General features: G+C 36.1%; 1 protein-coding gene across 6 annotated transcripts in view; it reads left to right on the top strand.

The window, feature by feature from the left end:
• The first annotated feature begins 542 nt into the window (after nucleotides 1–542).
• LOC125668094 (thimet oligopeptidase-like) overlaps nucleotides 543–14,738 on the top strand; it is a 45,042-nt gene continuing 30,846 nt past the window's right edge. For 3 of the 6 annotated variants that reach the window (XM_056164084.1, XM_056164086.1, XM_048901870.2), the window contains exon 1: nucleotides 543–687. The gene's annotated coding sequence lies outside the window, so the exon portion shown is untranslated. The remainder of the gene's footprint in view (nucleotides 688–14,738) is intronic. The other 3 variants (XR_008802726.1, XR_008802727.1, XM_056164085.1) reach the window with 1 other exon arrangement.

Raw genomic sequence — 14,738 nt, forward strand, 5'->3', positions numbered from 1 at the left:
AACTCTCGGAGAAGTTGTGTGGAGGAATTTAGTAGCTCTCGCTCTCTCTCTCTCTCTCCTATTAGGTGTCACGTTTCCTTGTGTACAAATGTCAACCAGGAAAGCATAGAATTATATTACAATGAATTTACTACGGGTATATATAATATTGCTACCCTCTGCGAACAAAAATGATAAGACGCAATGTTGTCCGAGTGTCTTTCAACAAAAGATGACCATATATAGTTTTTTCCCCCCGAATACCTCAAATTTGTAGGCGGATTAAGATCAACTAATTTCCATCGTAAATATATTTTTGAAAGCATGCATCAGGAAGTTTACTTACCTACTAAAAATCGATAGGTGAAAAAGGTGAGAGACAATTTTTAAATTAGACCCAATATATAGGATTTCTTGTATCTCAGCATCCATATTGTGTTAGTATCTGTTAAATTAGCCTGATCTGCAGAACCAAATCGACCAGTGTGCTAGGTCGCTCGATTAGGCCTCTGTTGGCAAATGATTTTGAGATTAAGCGAATCGGACACTTGGCTTGCGAAGATGAAATAACTGCAGCTTCTTCTGATACCGGTAGATCACGTGATAGAGTGAAACCGACACCATTTGGTACGACCGCCATGCAACCAGACAAAGGCACTATATAATCCTAATAATACAGTTTGTCCCAGGGAATATCCCGATATACTGGTAAGGATTTACTATGTATCATTTAGACTAACATTACTCTTCATATTAGTGACAGATATATGAATGCCGCATGTCACGTAATTTATATGAGGCTATGGAAAACCAAAAGGTACACAATTCTATTGCTGCAGGTTGGAAATTTGTGATAAAGACATGCATAATTCGTGACATAAAAAGGTGAAGATTGGTTAATTTCATAACTCCTATACGGAATACAAAATAGGCAGCTGGGCAAACACGGACCCATGTAAATGTTCAACGATCCGGTAATTAAAGTTATGAAAATTATCACTCACCTGAAACTTGTAATACGAAATCAGACAGCATGTGCACGATTCTGACACTGTTCAATATGAATAATAAATCTGTACTTTATGATTGCATATACAAAAGTGTAATTAGTAATTCTTCTACGTAGGCCTAAATGTTGCATATACAAACATAAATTGTATGGGTATTAAAATTTGTATTTCACAATATGTACTACGTAAAATGCAAAATCAAATTGCTAGCAAAACTCCCCTGGTTCGGACTTTGACAAAATTGACACAAGTTCGGACAATATACTGGTCTGTTGTTCATTGATGAAAAGTGCGCTATCGATGTATTTCGGAACAATGATATCTGTACCTATCGGTTCTATAGTAGAGATGATTTTTTTTTTTTTAAATGTCACGTGACTTGGTACACTATCACGGTGGGAAGATTATAATGAAGATTGGAAGCGGAATTGCGCAAGGAGAAAATCGAGGTAAAACAATTTGAGGTATTCAATGTATAATGGAAGGAGATTGAACGATTTAAACCAAGATAAATATTTATTGTTAGATAATGATGAATGTGAAATAGTTCAAATTCACATAACTGATAAATCTCTTTTCGGAAATCATCCGCCTTTGATAAAAATTAGAAAATTCTGATTTTCTAAAAATTTATACAGTAAATGATCAATTCTATTTCCTATTTTTGTAAAGAGAAAGTTTATGTAACTTTTTAACGAAGATATTTGTATGGAAATATAAATTCTTTTGAAAATATTTTAACGAAGATATTTGTATGGAAATATAAATTCTTTTGAAAATATTTTAATAAAGCATGCTCTTCCCATAGACTTTCATGTAAAATTCAAGGTGAAATAAACAGAGTAGAAATCAAAATAGGGTGTTGCACCGAAGCGGGAATTCATCCATATTTATACTCTTATTGCGTATTTGCCATTAAAATACCTGTAGGATTCTCCAATACTAAGGGCAAGCCTAATACATATTATGTGTCAATACATAATACATGTAGTCTAAACATAATTTTTGAAATCGTGAAAATCAAATTGCCTTTTTTCTTCTTCTGAGTATCAGATACAATGTATACGGTTACATGTTAGGAGTATATCAATTATTTGATATTCTATACTACTACAGTCCAAAAGTTCTTATACTCGTATGTATTATTTTCTACAATCAACAGCTGGCAACTGTACATAACTCTGACTACACAACAAAATATGGGAAGTTTATGAAGTACATGGACCTGTAAAATTGATTCACTATTATAGCAATTTGCTACTGGAATACATATAATCTTATCCAGTTAAACTGTTTACTAGTTATCTTGTTTGGCCTTAAAGTTTTTCTTTCAAAGCTTTGCAAAGTTCACAACGGTTTTTCGTAAAAGGCACCATGCTTTTGTCAACACCTTTCACTCAGAAAAACATACAACCTTGACTATTAAAACACAGGAATTGCATGCTGTATTCGGCGTGTTTGTTGCTAGTCCTATTCACAAGCTAAACACTGTCCAGGTTGAAAGCTTATTTCAAACTCGACACCTTGTCATAAACAGAAATTTGACACGAAACATTTATAAAATCTAGAAGTGTGTTTCAATTAAGAAAAAAAAATCTAGATGGAAAACGTAATATGAAAATAAAAAAATTAGTGTTCGTGAGGGATTCGAACCCGGTCGTTTTAAAAAGGAAAACATCGTTACCCATCAAAGTCTATGACCTTACCCACTGAACCACACAGTAGAATTAGCGTACAGCCTGTACTACAGGTGATGTTGAAAATAATATCAGTGAAGTCGTTTCGATTTTTTGAATTTTACCAAAAATGCCCTTGTGAAACAAAATTTGAAAGCGACAGTTTATTTAGTGGAAAACTTGAAGAACATGTTCATGCTAAATTTATTTTGTTTCACGGAGGCATTTTTTCTGAAATTTGGGGATACCCCTCCATTTAAACGCTAAAAATCATATAAATCGATTATTGCTTGATTTAAACTCGAATTAATTTGGCTAAGTTTTGTCAATGCACGACTGTTAAACTTATTTTCACAAATGTTTGAATCAAGACATAAGTTCCAATTGGTTTTATCATATATTCAAATAACTTAATTTTATCGATCTGATAAAATGGTTACCAAATTCGCACCATTCATTTATTAGAAATGAAATATGTTCGTTGTACATTGAATATCTTAAAAGGACTGATTCATGATTTTCCTGAACATTTTGTTTTTCACTTTTGATGATCAAAATCTACTGTCTAATGTGTTTAAAAGAAAAAGAATTTAAAAGGTTATACATTAGGACAGAAGCTCATTGTAGAGAGTTTATTATTTGTGATGTACACAAAGACTGAGGTATGTTATTGTAACATGTATGATGATGTAAGTTCTATATCACATTTCAATTATTCTTTAAGTAAAATGTGCCATTCAAAACTTAAATTTGTATCTATGCAAAATTAAGATGCTTTAAATTACAAAATTAACATTTCACTAGTTTGTTTGTAGACATAAACGAGGTTCGAGTCTTGTTTATATACCACAGAGTTAAGGCTAAAATATTGCTCGTATCCTTGCATTAAGAAGGTCCAAATTTCTGTTGTCAATTTTAAATGGCCTGTGGGATATATTTAAAGAGTCCTGGTATAAAAATATTACAATTCTAAAAGTTTATCAAATACGGTAAACCAACAATTTCAAAATAGAAAAATATTGGTTTGTAAAAACGTGACTGAGTTCCTACAATAACTAAAGCACTATTGTTTTATTTTGTAATTTCCAATCAAGTCTTGTTCTAATTATCTTACTTTTGATACAAAGTGCTCAGTGATTCATTAGGAATATGAACTATCTATAAATCAATCCGCATCTAAGCCAGGCTGGGGTTCGTACATCGCGATGACCTTGATTCGTGAACTAATTGTATTTCTACAACTAAGGGTATAATGTGAAAAATATACAAGTCTCCTGTGAATCCGGCGATGAAGTATTGCACTATGTTATATAGATATAATTATGTTTGATAGATGCCGTCAATATTTTTGGTACGCGTTGCGAGACACATAATCGTACACAACTGGTATATAAAGTGCAAAATATCTACCTGGTATTTAAACGGATTTAATTATTAGTTATAATTTTCAAGCTTTGCTGAAAAGTCATTTACTGTATCACCGTGGACGGTAAATTTGGGGGTGGGTGGGGGGTGGGGCGGGGCAAAGCACGTGGCTACAAAGGGCGTACTTCCTGTATACATCACAGGGTCCTGGGGAGTATGGTATTGAAACTGATTTATAGGTACAGTATACATATACTCAATTTTAAAGACCCCTTGAAGTTGAAAAAGTGCACTTGTCGGTCAGTTCAAGAGTTGTTCACTATATCAGTCTGTAGACCATGTGTTGTCCGCTTAATATCTTAAGAACCCTTTGCTTGACAGACATAAAACTTAGTATTCTGGTTTTCCCTATAAGGAGTAGATGATTTAGAGGTCACAAGGTGAAAAGTCAAGGGTCAAATTGGACATAATAAGATATTGTCCGCTCAATATGATTATATCTTAGAACCTTTTACTTGACAGATATCAAACTTGGTACACTGATTCTACATAATGATTAGATGACCCCTATTGACTCTGAGGTAACAAGATCAAAGATCAAGCGTCAAACTACTCCGGACATAGGAAAATATTGCCCGCTCAATATTTGTAAACCTTGTGATGACAGACATAAAACTTGGTACATTGGTGCCCCCTAAAGAGTAGGTGGCCCCCATTGGTTTTCAAGTCAGAAGGTCAAAGGTCGTGTCTCAAAAGACTGGTTATCTGGAAATGTCTTCTCAGTATCGCGAGAAATCAAACTGAGCATCGCGAGAAATCGCGAGAAATCAAACTGAGCATCGCGAGAAATCAAACTGAGCATCGCGGTTGCCCATAACATGCAACGATCCCTTTCCACATTGCTACGCGGGGCCGGGGGAAGGGGTATATGCTACTAAAACATTTCTTGTTTATGTTAAATTCTAATAAAGAATTTAATATATATTACGGTATTCTATAACAGAAATAAAACGACAAACTCTATTATGCATACAAAAACTACGGATGTAACTTGTAGAGATATTTAAATGAAAATAGTTTCAAAAGTACGGCCCGTAGTTTTAACAAGCCGAGAGCTGACAGCCATTGTTCTATCAGCATATTGCCTGTTATTTTCCCACCAAAACTTGGGTGCATATCTAACTACCTTTTAGTATTTAGTTTTAAACATGATCTAGCATAATGCATTTGGTCTGATAAATCCTATTCCTATACATACAAATAGATGAACTCGATGACAAACCTTACCAACGCCATTGTTTTCTTTATGACCACGTGTGGAATAGACGCGCGCAATGCATGCATGGAACTGATATAGATACAGCTGACAGTGGATACTCCAGAGATAAAGTCAAGAATGAACTTCCAATTCAACCTATTCCTTTCATCTGGGATGAAATGAGATCGTTTACGTTGCATAATTTCTTATATAACATCATTATAGGTATCATATTAAACCGTGTTACTCTTAATTCTTAAAATGTAGGTACCTTTAAATGTCATTGCCGTGCACGAGGAAAATATGTTAAAAAAGCTAGCTATCTTCGTCCAAACGTATTTCTCAGAGCCAAGTTATTGTAACAAAATTTAAGTCAAGGCCGTTACTAATTAAAGGCAAGGTCCATGTTACGGAAAATGTGTAGCTGACAGATTAATTATAGAGTCGGGGATCCGAAAGCGTTTGGACTTTAAGTTACTATTTAGTTAAAATGATCATGCATTGGAAAATTTATTAATAGGAAATATTCACACAATTTACATTTTGTTTTTAAAAAAATTGTAGATAAAACAAGAAAAACGTAGAAAGAGAAAGTACAACCAGACCACCTTGATGGCAACGGATCATGATACATAGAGAGGGATGTCCGTCAGGAAGTCGGTTACCACAATGATATATATAGAGAGGTGTCCGTCACGAAGGCGGCTGTCACAATGATACATAGAGAGGGTGTGGCCGTCAGGAAGGCGGCTGTCACAATGATACATAGAGAGGGTGTGGCCGTCAGGAAGGCGGCTGTCACAATGATACATAGAGAGGGTGTGGCCGTCAGGAAGGCGGCTACCACAACAATATATAGAGAGAGGTGTCCATCAGGAAGGCGGCTGTCACAATGATAATTATATAGAGACGGTGTGTCCGTCAGGAAGGCGTCTACCACAATGATATATAGAGAGAGGTGTCCGTCAGGAAGGCAGCCATTACAATGATGTATATAGAGAGGTGTCCATCAGGAAGGCGGCTGTCACAATGATAATTATATAGAGACGGTGTCCGTCAGGAAGGCGTCTACCACAATGATATATAGAGAGGGTATGTCCGTCAGGAGGGCGTCTACCACAATGATATATAGAGAGGGTGTGTCCGTCCGGAGGGCGTCTACCACAATGTTATATAGGGAGGGTGTGTCCGTCCGGAGGGCGTGTACCATAATGATATATAGAGAGGGTATGTCCGTCCGGAGGGCATCTACCACAATGATATATAGAGAGGGTGTGTCCATCCGGAGGGCGTCTACCACAATGATATAGAGAGAGGGTATGTCCGTCCGGAGGGCGTCTACCACAATGATATATAGAGAGGGTGTGTCCGTCAGGAAGACGGCTACCACAATGATATATAGAGAGGGTATGTCCGTCCGGAGGGCGTCTACCACAGATGGTGTTCCCTCTCCCACTCTGTGTGATAAACGTACAGTGAGAATCAGTCTCACAACCAAAGATGGGTCGAAACCCAAACCCCCGGAGGATGGAAAACAATAACTATCACAAACTGGGCAGTGATGGAATTAAAGCTAATGTTTTTCAGATATGGATCGATCTTACCATCAAGAAAGGCTCCCCATTTAAAAGAGGAAGCCCGTTATGTAAATGGTGGCACTTCTTGATAAAAGAGGTATTATGACGTCATTAAGTTGTACGGAGCCCAAAGAGCACGATCATTTTCCGACGTAAAATAATGACGGAGGAGACAATGGGACCGTATTTTTACTCCCTGAGCTGGAGAAATTCGGAATCTACAACAATTCAGATCATCTTCACCTTTTTAGCTCACCTGAGCTGAAATCTCAAGTAAGCTTTTCTGATCACCCGTATTCCGGCGTCTGTCCGTCCGTCTGTCCGTCTGTAAACTTTTCACATTTTCAACTTCTTCTCAACAACCACTGGGCCAATTTCAACCAAAGTTGGCACAAAACATCCTTAGGTAAAGGGAATTCTAAATTGTTAAAATAAAGGACCAGGTCACCTTCCAAGGGGAGATAATCAAGAAAAGGTAAAAATAGGGTAGGGTCATTAAAAAATCTTCTTCTCAAGAACCACTGGGCCAGAAAAGATGAAATTTATAGATAAGCTTTATTAGGTAGTGCAGATTCTAAATTGTTAAAATCCTGGCCCCCGGGGGTCGGATGGGGCCACAATAGGGGATCAAAGTTTTACATACAAATATATAGGGAAAATCTTTATCGCAATTCACCTTTGAATTAGAACGCTTTACACGATATAGTATTGCGTTGTGTGACGACACAATTGAATGAGACGATCGAACAGTTTGAATGACATGTTTGATGTAATACAATAAAAGTTTTCATTGGCCGATTACAGCCCGCCCACTTTCTCGAGCTGATTCAGGTGACCGGTGATCAGACTAGAAAATTACTAGGCCTACCCGGAGAACTGTAGCTCTCTGAAAAAATATTGTGACGGAACAGAGCTACAGATCCAGCTCTTATAAAAACCTTCGATTTACGGGGCACAAAAAGCTGCGCACGGTTGAGGCCCAATATCGCGTTATCGGTGTATTCTCGTGTTGCTGTCTCATAAATTCAATATAAAAAAATCTTAACATATTTTCCTACTATATTTGTGTCCAAACATACCTTCAAATATTCATTAAAGCCACACACGACCCGAAAACTCGCAGCTTCAAATGATTTCGTTTGTTGACGTAGCCATGTTAGGTAGCCGGTCAATTCGAACTACTGTTGCTATTGGTATCTATTCATAAAATTGGTTGTAAGTTATGTATTCACTCGTCATTAATTATCAACGCGAATGATTAATAGAAATTAAAAGATACAGTTTTTGTAAAGGTAAAATAAGCTCTTGATTAACGAAAATGCTACATAAACCCATTATGGTCCTTAACACTCGTGTGGCAGAGATGGAGACCGTGAGTTTAGCTATTTGAATAATTATCATCTAATGGAACTGGGATAATATATTAATTAAAATATAGTTGGAAAATATGTTAGGATTTTTTAATATCAAATTTATGAGACAACAACACAAGAATAAAACTTTTTTTCTTTCTTCCTTTGAAGTTTGTTTCCATCTAGCCGTCATGTTTTCTAATGCCGACTACTCCCGTATAAGGGAATTTGGGCGGACTTATACATATGGACCAATGAGAGTTTCTGTTGCATTTCGCAATTGTATTACAAACATATTCAATTGTGTCGTCACACAACGCAATACTACATCGGCCAAAGCGTTCTAATTCAAAGGTGAATTGCGATAAAAATCTTCTTCTCAAGAACCACTGATCCAGAAAAGCTGAGATTTATATGAAAGCTTTCTTATATAATGCAGATTCTAAATTGTTAAATTCATGGCCCTCGGGGGTCGGATGGGGCCACAATAGGGGATCAAAGTTTTACATACAAATATATAGGGAAAATATTTAAAGATCTTCTTCCCAAGAACCACTGAGCCAGAAAAGCTGAGATTTATATGAAAGCTTCCTGATATAGTACAGATTCTAAATTGTTAAAATCATGGCCCCCGGGGATCGGATGGGGCCGCAATAGGGGATCAAAGTTTTTTAGCTCACCTGAGCTGAAAGCTCAAGTGAGCTTTTCTGATCACCCGTATTCCGGCGTCCGTCCGTCCGTCTGTTTGTCTGTAAACTTTTCACATTTTCAACTTCTTCTCAACAACCACTCGGCCAATTTCAACCAAAGGTGGCACAAAACATCCTTAGGTAAAAGGAATTCTAAATTGTTAAAATAAAGGGCCAGACCACTTTCCAAGGGGAGATAATCAAGAAAAGGTAAAAATAGGGTAGGGTCATTAAAATATTTTCTTCTCAAGAACCACTGGTCCAGAAAAGATGAAATTTATAGATAAGCTTTATTAGGTAGTGCAGATTTTAAATTGTTAAAATCCTGGCCCCCGGGGGTCGGATGGGGCCACAATAGGGGATCAAAGTTTTACATACAAATATATAGGGAAAATCTTTAAAAATCTTCTTCTCAAGAACCACTGAGCCAGAAAAGCTGAGATTTATATGAAAGCTTCCTTATATAATGCAGATTCTAAATTCTTAAAATCATGGCCCCCTGGTGTCGGATGGGGCCACAATAGGGGATCAAAGTTTTACATACAAATATATAGGGAAAATCTTTAAAAATCTTCTTCTCAAGAACCACTGAGCCAGAAAAGCTGAAATTTATATGAAAGCTTCCTTATATAATGCAGATTCTAAATTGTTAAAACCATGGCCCCCGGGGGTCGGATGGGGCCACAATAGGGGATCAAAGTTTTACATACAAATATATAGGAAAAATCTTTAAAAATCTTCTTCTCAAGAACCACTGAACCAGAAAAGCTGAGATTTATATGAAATCTTCCTTATATAATGCAGATTCTAAATTGTTAAAATCATGGCCCCCTGGGGTAGGATGGGGCCACAATAGGGGATCAAAGTTTTACATACAAATATGTAGGGAAAATCTTTAAAAATCTTCTTCTCAAGAACCACTGAGTCAGAAAAGCTGAGATTTATATGAAAGCTTCCTGATAGAGTACAGATTTTAAATTGTTAAAATCATGGCCCCGGGGGGTCGGATTGGGCCACAATAGGGGGTCAAAGTTTTACATACAAATATATAGGAAAAATCTTTAAAAATCTTCTTCCCAAGAACCACTAAGCCAGAAAAGCTGAGATTTATATGAAAGCTTCCTGATATAGTACAGATTTTAAATTGTTAAAATCATGGCCCCCGGGGGTCGGATGGGGTCATAATAGGGGGTCAAAGTTTTACATACAAATATATAGGAAAAATCTTTGAAAATCATCTTACCAAGAACCACTAAGCCAGAAAAGCTGAGATTTATATGAAAGCTTTCTGGTATAGTGCAGATTCAGGTTTGTTAAAATCATGGCCCCTGGGGGTCGGATGGGGCCACAATAGGGGATCAAAGTTTTACATACAAATATATAGGGAAAATCTTTAAAAATCTTCTTCTCAAGAACCATTGGGCCAAAGAAGTTCACAAAGAAGCTTTCTGACATAGTGTAGATTAAAGTTTGCAAAAACCATGGCATCCAGGGGTAGGTTTGGGGCCATAATAGGGACTACGATTTTACATGCAAATAGATATGGAAAATCTTCTGATATGGACCAAGGTGACTCAGGTGAGCGATGTGGCCCATGGGCCTCTTGTTTTGTTACGTCTGGAACATGGTATATAGAAAAATGAAAAACTGACTAAGGATCTTGTTCCGCTTTAACTGCAGAGCTTGGGCCAGATATTGCAGAGTCTAAGGTTGCAGTTTTCTTTGGTGAATACGCCTGTCCAATTCGCCCCATACATGTTTGAGATAGGGTTCAAATCTGGTGATTTGATGGCCAAGGAAAAGCCTAGATATTATGTCTAGCAGAACATCATGTGTTAGACGTATGTGGTCTTGTGTTGTCATGTTGGAATACTGCTACGAGATGCTGCATGTTTGAAACAACATGTGGTGGTATGACTTCATTAATATACTATTGAGATGTCAAAGTGCCTCTTTGTGAACCAGTGCTGTCCTGCCTGTATAGGATATTGCTGCCTACAACATAACACTACCCCTCCAAATCGGTCATCTCCTGGATGTAATTTTGGCGCCTCTACACTCTGAGCCTTCCATCAGGCCTCTGCAGTAAAAATCGAGATTCATCGCTGAACCAAACTGTCTGCCAGCGTTACCACGGCCATAATCTATGAGTCTGAGACCATTGAAGTGGGTTGCAGAGTCAGAACAATGCCACGAACAGGTTTGCACGCTCTCATCCCAGCATCCCATAGTCGATGATGCTGTTACGAATTTTTAACGAAGATGACGCAATTGGATGAAGCGATCCTGTTTTTCTGACGCTATGACTCTTATTTGTTGAACCATGCTGTTGATATCTGCTCCAAAGGCGAGATACGGTTCTTTGTGCAACATTGAAATCTATTGCAACTGCAAATTATGACACACCAGCTTCCAGTCATCCAATGTTTATGCGTTTTTGCGTTGAGCATCATTCAGATGCGGCATTTCTCAGAAAGTGGTTACATTTAAAGACAACGAAATCATATATGTATCGAGAACCCGTGCCTTTGACTGATGGTTTCCGAATCATGTGCATTAGGAACATACAACAATCGAGAGTTACAGAGAACGATTTCAGGATTTTATGAAAACACATTTTATTGTACATGTAATCATATTCTGCAGAATATAATTATATCCAGTAAACAATAAACAAATGTAACAAGGAGTAATCATGCGATTCATTTTAGACCCAAAAAGTATGAAAAAATTATTTGAAAAGATTCAGCGAAGCGTTTGTTTTTTTTATCAATATACTAATCAGATCAGTCAAATAAGATTAATTCAATTGTATAAATGTATATAATGTAATGTATAAGATTAATTAATGTTGTATTCTTTATAGGAGTTACGAGATTGATCACTGTTCGATATCTTCACCTTTTCATTGAAACTAAATACATATGTGATGATTTTACCAAAACATGTACCATTATCCTAATGTTAATTAGCAAGACGAAGTGTGATTTACTGCAAATTCCTTATTTTACGCGAATATTTGATAGCGCAGAAACTGGTAAACTTTACTGACTCTGCAATTGTTCACTCATATTGAGACGTCACCAGTTGCAGGTGAAGAACCACAAGTTTAGATATATGCTTAGCGCTTACGGTCGTTGGAGGGAGGATTCTTTAACGTTCCAATGCCTGCTGGTACACCACAGGTCACACCTGAAAGACCCGTGATTCTCACTTCTAATTGCCGGGTGTTTGGAGAAGGAGCAATCACTAACTGTGTTAACGTCATAGGCTTGACGCGGCTATGGCACGAGCGGAAACTTCCGGTTACGAAGCGAACGCTCTACCATTTAACTACAGCGACCGGTTTCATATTAGGGAGAATTTAACAACACAACACAAGAAATCGTTTCCTCTTGTGGATTATCTTCTCCAGCAAGATTGATCAAGATTCAGGTTTTTCACAAACTTTCAGCAAAATGTTCATCTTGTACTTATGCAAAGTCTTGTTTCACACAAGCTAACTTTTCTGAGTTCTTATTACCTGTAACCATTAGGGATGGTTCGTATTTTAGTTATCAGTCGCTGTAGAAAGTTATTATCAACACCTTGATTTGCTATGAGCTTGAATATCCCTCTGTGTATCCTGACATTTTTGTCAAGAAACTAGAATTAAAATGTATCTGACATATAAATTCAATAGAAATAACTAAATATATGACAAGTTTGACAACTGTTTGTCAACAACTAAAATCTCTTTTAGTCTGCAAACAAGATGAAGATAAATTTACAACCAATACAAATAGTTTATTGCCAAATAATGGGCCCTTAGGGGCAAAGATATAAACATTGCAATTAAGTACAATATGTTTGAACAAGATACTGTTATATAGATATGAAATTTTTTATTGTATCTATATCCATTTGTATACACCCTTTCAATCATAAAAAAGGTAAACAGATTTGTTCCGCCTCGTACCAAAAGTTGGGATCAAGAATATTCATACATTTGTAAAAAGGAGATTGAAAACCTTAATGAACATATACTACATATACCTGTACATGATATGTAGACTCTCATACATGAACTAGTCATAATACAAGTTTATGAATTTGGAGACAGACACAAGGATTCTTGGATTTTCATTATTCATTATTGTAGACAACTGAAATTAGCACATTCTTCATTTATTGTCTTTAACATTTCTAGTCTTTCAAAATTAAACTTATCACAACGCAATAGAAAGTTATGGATTTCGTCACCCACAGCACCAGAATTACAATGTGAGCATATTCTAAGATGTGCAGGTATATTTCTGTATCTATCAGTTTCAATGATTAATTTATGACTTGAAATTCTGAAGCTTCTTCTGTAGCCATAATTTTAAATAATTGACAAATAATTCTCTCTTTGAAAAGAAACATTTGAACTTAGTTTATGTTCTAAGCTTAGAATTTAAATGTTCAGGTCTAGTATCAATGGGTCACGTATAATGATCTGAGAGCAGTATGAAAGTACTTCATTACTAGCTTGAAAATACGGATGTATATTTAATTGCTGCGATAAAATTTAGAAATTAATTTCAAAATTAAGGATTATCTCCCTCATGCATAGCTCTGATCCTTAGACGAATTTGACTCCAGTCTTTCGCACTCTGTTTTTCTTTTTAGTTCTTACAAGTTTATTGTTATTTCGGATTTCCAATATTTCAGCTTGAGCATCACTGAAGAGACATTATTTGTCGAAATGCGCATCTTGTGCATCAAAATTGGTATACCGTATACTTTTTACATGCACTTGTCTCTTAAAAGTGTTCGCAGATACAGTCTTTGTTTTTTGGTTGTTTTTTTTTTTAAAACGAATGTATGCTTAGGAAATATGCAAGAATGACATTTATAAAGCTAAACCAGGAAGGAATGTTATAGTCATGAAGTTCCTTAAATGTTGTGTATGCATTTGATATTATGTTGTTAAAAGGTTCTATGTTTTCTAATCGGTGCCAATAATTCACCATATTGCTTAATAAGTTGTAGGATAGAGGAAATCTACCAAGTTCTGAATTAACTCCAAAAGTTGATGCTTTGTTATGAACACCCAATACTTCAATATGCAGTTTTTCAGAATATTGATTACACTTTTATCTTTTCTAAACTTGGATGGGAATGGGTTAAAAGATCCCCTAATTTCACTACCATATAAAAGGACAGAAGTAATTGTGTGGTCAAAAATATGTATAGCTATGTTAGTTCCAGGATTGTGAGATAAAGTGTTTGTTAAACTTAAAGTAAGCTTTCATTGCTTTTTTGTACAATTCCGTTAGTGCAAGAGTGAAAGACCCAGAAGCTGTGAAATGAATTCCCAAATATTTGTATTGTTGAACACAGTCAATTGTGTTATTGTCGAACATGACTTTTTCCTGAATAAATATGCCAGCCTTGTTAAAAATAAGTACTTTTAATGGGATTTACAGATAAGCACCAGTCATTATAAAACTTGTTTAGACTATCAAGTATTTTTTGAAGGTCTTTTAGTGAAGTAGATAAAAGTACAAGGTCATCAGCATATAATAAACAATTAACAGACTGGTCATTTAGAAAAATACAATCAGTGCAATCTTGGAAGTAATTGGGCAGATCATTGATAAAGATTTTGAATAAATTTGGGCTTAAATTACCTCCTTGTTTCATTCCTAGTGTTACTGGCATTGAGTCAGTAACAAAATTGTTACATCTTCTTGAACTAATGCTGACTTCATACATTTTCTTAACAATTTTGTAAAAGAGGTTACCTATGCCTAGTTCTAAAAGTTCAAGCTTGACGCCAGTGTGAATTCAACAAAACAGGAATATACA

The sequence above is a fragment of the Ostrea edulis genome, chromosome 4, assembly GCF_947568905.1.
Source record: "Ostrea edulis chromosome 4, xbOstEdul1.1, whole genome shotgun sequence".
Classification (NCBI taxonomy): Eukaryota; Metazoa; Mollusca; class Bivalvia; order Ostreida; family Ostreidae; genus Ostrea; species Ostrea edulis.